Source organism: Ailuropoda melanoleuca, chromosome 20 (genome assembly GCF_002007445.2).
Source record: "Ailuropoda melanoleuca isolate Jingjing chromosome 20, ASM200744v2, whole genome shotgun sequence".
NCBI classification, from domain to species: Eukaryota; Metazoa; Chordata; class Mammalia; order Carnivora; family Ursidae; genus Ailuropoda; species Ailuropoda melanoleuca.
In genome coordinates, this window is record NC_048237.1 from 17,142,928 (window position 1) to 17,149,972 (window position 7,045).

Below are 7,045 nucleotides of genomic sequence, written 5' to 3' on the forward strand. Positions count from 1 at the left end.
AGAGCAGACAATTCTGCTGGGGTTTTTTTCTTCCTAAGTTTAGAGCCATGACACTTTCAGGATTCATAAAATCTTTCCATTAGGTTATGATCAGTATTAAAAAACAATAGATGAATAGAAATTATGAGATATATCACATGTAGTAAGATTAAGGATTTTTATGTGAAACTTTTTCTTTTTTCTTTTTCCCCATGTACCTGTCATCTTTTATTGGATGTTAATTCTCAGTGAGGATATGAAAGGATTCAAGTGTTGCCAGGCAAAGGTCACGGACTCGAATGCAGAGTATTCCTTCACGCTGGGCCCTCTCCAGTGGTACTTGCACAGTTGGTCATATTTGAGATCCTTGTAACAAGACTGTGGTTGAAAAGCACGTAAACTGCCAGCACCATAGAAATCCCAGTGACACCCCCTTTCTTCACATTGACATACTTGTAATTCTGGTAGTAACCTCTTCAGAATGCTCCAACAATGCCTTTAGGGGTGAAATCCTCCATCAGTATCCAGCTTGGCAGCTCTCCTAGTTTGACATCCATGTGCTGCTGTTTCACGGATACAGATGACCGTATCTTGAAGTCCTGGGTGTTCACTCTGACGGGCTGCTGAAACTTTTTTCTTATACACATAGATTCAGACATACATGCAGATATTTGTGTACTTTTATCTTTAAAATATATATCTTTTGGGCAGTCAACATCTAAAAAGTTTCAAAGGTATTTCTTTGCATTACTGGAATAAAGAATAGCAGATGTAAAACAGAGACAAATAATATAAGATACCATATTCAATTAACTATAATTGGTTTGTCTGGATTGTAGAGTATGTGTTAGGGAAGTGAATGGAGGGAAGATGTCAGTGGAAGCTCCATAATATAATGTTTTAAATGCTTTTTAATCAATTTACACTTCCGAAATTTGTTTTTAGCAATGGGACATGATGCTTTTACCGTGACAATATAAGCTACACTTTTTAATTACACATAAAGGTTAAATTTTAACAACATGGTGAAGTTAAGAGGAAGTGTTTATTGTTTATGTGTTACTCCAGGAATTCAAGGATTTGAGGGCAAGATGATATGATTAGTATTTCTTTTTTTTAGGGCAGGTGCCCAATCAGTTATACCAGTGTAATCAATACCTGCCAGTCAAAATGAGACAGGAGTGGGTGGGGAGCACAATCCTTAAGCTCCTAAGCAATTAGTGAGGTGAAAGAGATTCAAGGGAAGAAAGGCAAGAATGCTTTCGAATGCTTCAGGAGCACATGGAACGGCTGATGAGAATGGATGACTTGTTGTCCTGTGTGATGCCTCTTCCCCATTTTCTTTTGACGCAGTCTGCAGAAGAATTTGAATAAAAATATTATAGTATGAAGACTATTATATAAAGTCAAAAAATAATCCAAGAATTATACAGGAGGTTTTAAGAAACTAACAGAGCCCCAATTTTGTCCTATTAATTAATTTTCAGCTTGATAGTAAGAATATTATAATTTTTGAATCAGAACACCAGATCTTGACAGACAGTAAGATGTAAAGTCAAGGGTAACTTGAAGAGTTATGTGATGAGGCAGCAACAGAAGCAACATCTAAGGCCAGGAGAAGAGATGAAGTGACTATGGGCATCCCTGGCCACAAGCAAAGAAATAGCAGAGAGAAAGGGACCAGGGAAGCTTATGGAAATGGGACCAATATTCGCTCATTTATTTATCAATCATTTGCTGCACACAGGATAATTATGTGATATGTTTATCTCAATAATATTAATATTAGTTAAACCTTAATCTAGATGAATCTTCAAAGTTGCTTTGTTTTTTAATTACTTCTGCTCAGCACCTGTCTGAATGTAATTAATAAAACACATTATCATAAGTATCTAATCAAATCCTCTGCACTGTAGTACATAATCCAGTCCCTCATGGAAAGTTTCTGACTTGAAACTGTTCTAGTCATTCATTTACAAATATTATTGCGTTGCATTAAGCCAAACTTTTCTATTCTCCTGTATTTTTATGTCTAAGGGCAGTAGTCTTTTATGCACCGTTACCAACTCAGCCTTGAGCAAACCAGCTGGTATACTCTGTGGACATCAGGAAATACCAGCACCTCAATTTGGTTATATTTGTTTGATATGGGCTGAAAATATTGCAAAAAGTTTTATATATATATAAAATTTACTTTTACTCTTTATATATCTTAATTTTCCTCCTAGACTTATTTTTTTTCTTTTGGATGGCATTTGAATCATATGTATGTCTGAAAATAAATACGTATATATGTATATATAGGTATACATAAGCATATGTGTGTATATAAATATATAAAACATACATTCTTGTCAATGACATATTCACAATTATTTAATAGATTGATAGAGGCAGAAAACAAAACCCAGGACCTTTATTAGATGATAGGTGTATATATATAATTTTTTTCTATCAAAACAGATTTTTTCCTTGGCTCATACTGCATGTTTTTAATTCATCTAAGTATTCATTTCATTCCAGATCTTAGGCACACAAATTTAGATCAGTTTACCTTATCCTCCTCATTTGAGACATCATTTTTTTTCTTTAATCTTCTATTTCAGTAACTTTTCTTCTCATCCTAAAAACATTATCACAAATTAAATGCTTAACCTGCCAGTCCTCCATCTCTACCTTTATTTACAGGTATACATATGTGAGTACTACTTGAAGTTGTATCATAGATGCTTTTAAAAATTGTATAAATTTAGTGGACATATTCTACTACAACTTGCCTTTTCACTCAGCATTTTCTGAGATAATCCAAGCTGATAAAAACATTTTGTTATGTATTTCATTAATTACATCCTGTTATTCTGCATTTTTTAAAAAAGATTTTATTTATTTATTCGGCAGAGATAGAGACAGCCAGCAAGAGAAGGAACACAAGCAGGGGGAGCGGGAGAGGAAAAAGCAGGCTCCCAGTGGAGGAGCCTGATGTGGGGCTCAATCCCAGAACGCCGGGATCACGCCCTGAGCCGAAGGCAGACGCCTAACCGCTGTGCCACCCAGGTGCCCCGCTATTCTGCATTTTATCAACCCATTGACCCCGCTGAAGCATATTAAGTTGTTTCTTAGGATGCTACAATGGATATCCTCACACTCACCTCCTTTTATACTATGTACAAATTTTTTTAGGATATATATGTATGTGGAAGACTGTTTCTAGGGCCTAAAGATAAACGCGTTTTCACTTTACTACCCAATGGTTCTTTAATACTACTGTGTTATAGGGTTATCATCAGCATATATGAGTTTCTCTTTTCCCCATACCCTCAAACGTTGATGTAATCACACTTTTAAAATTTCCCTACCTGGTGGGTGAAAAACGTTTTCTCCTTGTTCCAGTCGCATTTCTTTTGAGTACTAGTGAGATGGAGCTTCATGGTTCACCTAGGAATTGCCTCCTCATAGTTTCTGCCCATATTTCTATAGTTACCATTTCTTATTTATGTGAATTTGTAAATTCATTTTGATTTGTTCTTTCTCACTACCAATCTTACGTGTTTTCAAACACAAAATGGTTTCTTCACCTATAATATTTTTTCTACCTTTTATAGTTAATCACATTAGCTCTTTTCTTTTCCTTTAACCCTCTGAAATTTTCCTGTAGGTACGTTTTAGTTTGTCCCAACAGATTTTGTATTGTAGTGACTTCACTGGCATTCTCTCTAAAACTTCCACAGATTTCCTCTGTATTGTTAGATTACTCAGGGGTGAGTGTGTGGAATATGGGGGGTTTCTCTTCTCCCTATGTGACTCAAAAAACTATCTTTCTGCTGTAGATTTCTTATTGCATTGCACTGTAAACTAAGAAGTTATCCTTTTTTTTTAGGTTTTATCCTGTTACATGAAAATTATGATAATTTCTTGAGATAGCCACTATTCTCTATTATGTGTCCAATATTTCTTAATATTTTTATTATGTGATGGAGGTTTTTATTTTTATTTATTTATTTATTTTTAAAGATTTTATTTATTTATTCGGCAGGGATAGAGACAGCCAGCGAGAGAGGGAACACAAGCAGGGGGAGTGGGAGAGGAAGAAGCAGGCTCATAGCGGAGGAGCCTGACGTGGGGCTCGATCCCATAACGCCGGGATCACGCCCTGAGCCGAAGGCAGACGCCCAACCGCTGTGCCACCCAGGCGCCCCGGAGGTTTTTATTTTCTATTCCTTGGGTATAAATTCTATTATATTATAGAATTATAATATAAATTATATTGTCTCTAATTTTTTGTCTGCTTGATATATTGACTCAGGGGAGGAATACGTTAATTATGAAACTAAACATTATCCTTCTCATGTCAGTTGAGCTGCTGCTGTTGGTCTACCTCATCCTCTTCCTCCTTCTTCTTTCTCTTTTTGCTTAATATTTGCCTGATATGTATTATTTCTATGATTTTATCTTCAAATTATAAAGAAAAATATTAACTATATTCTATCCCTTAGCATATTTTTATATTCATGCTTATTTTAAATATTACTTCCCCTCCTTTTGTCCCACCCACCTCTTACCCTTTTCTTCTTTCTTCCCCAACCTAGATCCAATGTTTTTAACCTCTGGCATTTTAGTTCTGGACTTTTATGGAAAAAACTATTATTACTGGATAGGCATTAAGCAAATTTTAATAATTTACTTTTGTTCCTTATATATCTTCATCTTCCTTCTAGATTCATTTTTTTTTTCTTCTTGGATAGCATCGTTTAATAATCATTTTGGAGAGTGTCTCTGGGTGATAAACTTTTTTGAATCATACGTATGTCTGACAGTAACAACTCACATTTAAATATTACTCCACCTGGAAATAGTTTTATTTTCAAAAGGTTTTTTTTTTCAACTTTTAAGACTATTTTGATTGCCTAGAATATTGTTGAAGAGAAATCAGATATTAGCATAAGATTGATATCTGCTAATTAACTGTAGGTATTTTAGCAATCTCTTTGATATCTTTTTTTTTTTTTTTTTGAGTTTTCCAAAGATTTATTGAAGCAGGAACAAGTTAGTCCGATACTTGTTGGGGAAAAAGCAGTTTTAATGGTATTCAAAAATACTTCTTCAAAAGTATTCTAGCACAAGTTTTCTTCATAAACTAGATTATGTTGTCGACTTTTTTTTCTAAATCTTTTAAGAGTGTTGATTCTTAAGAACTAGAGGTTATTCCTATTCCAAATCTATCTTGCACTCCTGAAAAACTGCAGAAAATCACTTGAAAGCTTTTTCTTTAAGATATGGATTTATTTTTTTCACTCTTGCTGGTAATAATTGCTGCACCAGGAGCGCCTGGGTGGCACAGCAGTTAAGCATCTGCCTTTGGCTCAGGGCGTGATCCCGGCGTTATGGGATCGAGCCGAGCCCCACATCAGGCTCCTCCGCTATGAGCCTGCTTCTTCCTCTCCCACTCCCCCTGCTTGTGTTTCCTCTCTCGCTGGCTGTCTCTATCTCTGTCGAATAGATAAAAAATAAAATCTTAAAAAAAAAAATTATTGTTGCTCCAGGTATGTGCAATCATCACTCAAGGTCATCGTGATGCTGAGAAGTTTCATTGATAACCTGTCCGTCTCTAGTTTCTAGCGTGTTAATCAGAAGTGTGCTTTTTGAGTGAGTGTCAAACAGAGGGAGTGAATCTAGATTGGTTTCCGTCAGGTTCAGGTTCTGTCAAACTTCCAAAGTTTGGAAGAGGCAGAGCACTCCTGCTCTCCTTGCCTTCCAGCAGCTTCCTGTAGGTGGCAGTCTCAGTGTTGAGAGCCATCTTAACATTCAGCAGGTCCTCTTATTTCAGAGGATCAGTGTGCATCTGCTGCAGGACTCAGTGTACTTCTCTCTGGCCGATACCATCAGCACTGAATTCAAGAACATTTGCCCCAACGAGAAGGTGGAGCTGCAGGATCTGAATGACCACTTCGTCAACTACATCAAGGTTCCCTTCCTGGAGCAGCAGAACAAGGTCCTGATGGCTGAACTCGAGCAGCTTACGGGTCTGGGCAAGTTGCACCTGGGGGACCTCTATGAGGAGGAGATGCAGGAGCTGTGCCTGCAGGTGAACCAGATCACCAGCAACAAGACCTGTGTCAAGGTGGAGTGGGATACCCTGGACGAGGGCATAGTGTGGCTCCAGGAGAAGTTGCAGCATCCAGGAGATGCTTCAGAGAGAGGAAGCCAAGAGCACCCTGCAGTCTTTCAGATAGGATGTTGACAATGCTCGTTTGGCATGTCTTGACCTTGAGCATAAAGTGGAATCCTTGTAAGAAGAGATTGCCTTTTTGAAGAAACTACGTGATGAGGAAATCCAGGAACTGCAGGCCCAGATTCAGGACCAGCATGTCCAAATCAATATGGATGTTTCTAAGCCCGACCTCACGGCTGCCCTGCATGATGTACTCCGGCAGTATGAAAGCATGGCTACCAAGAACCTTCAGGATGCTGAGGAATGGTACAAGTCCAAGTTTGCTGACCTCTCTGAGGCTGCTGATCTTTGATATCTTTTATAAGCTTCATTTCTTCTTGATTTCATAAAATTTCACTTCTCTGTGTCTAGAAAGAGTTTTGTTTATTTCTTTTTCTTATACAGGCTTGTCCTTTTTAAATAAGCTTTACCAAAACAGCATACTTTAGTTCTGAGAATCCTTTACTATCAATTCTTCAAATATTTCCTTGCTATCTTTTCTCTTTCTCTTTCTGAACCTTTTATTAATAAAATAGTAGCCTTTAGCATTCATTCTTTATTTCTCCAGTTTTATTTTATATTTTTCTATCCCTCTAGTTGTTTCTGCTTTGAACTGGGCAAATGATTCTAACTTGCTAATTGAATCTTTGTCTATGCCTACATCCTGAGTATCTGCTTTTTAAAAAATTTTTATAAATTTGCTTTTTATTTCCAATATCTTTAATTATTTCTTCTCACAGACCCCAGAACACTGTACCATCACAATTTCTGGATTGCTTCACATCCTGTACTTATGTCCACTCTGTCTCAGTCTTAGTCACACTATGGATTATGTTATCACCTAAAATTTTAAAGAAT

At 36.8% G+C, this 7,045-nt stretch overlaps 2 pseudogenes; one reads left to right on the forward strand and one right to left on the reverse strand.

Annotated features, from left to right (window-relative positions):
• Positions 1-207: 207 nt before the first annotated feature.
• Positions 208-638, reverse strand: LOC117797286 (annotated as a pseudogene).
• Positions 639-1,001: 363 nt separating this feature from the next.
• LOC105236367 lies at positions 1,002-6,500 on the forward strand (annotated as a pseudogene).
• Positions 6,501-7,045: the final 545 nt, after the last annotated feature.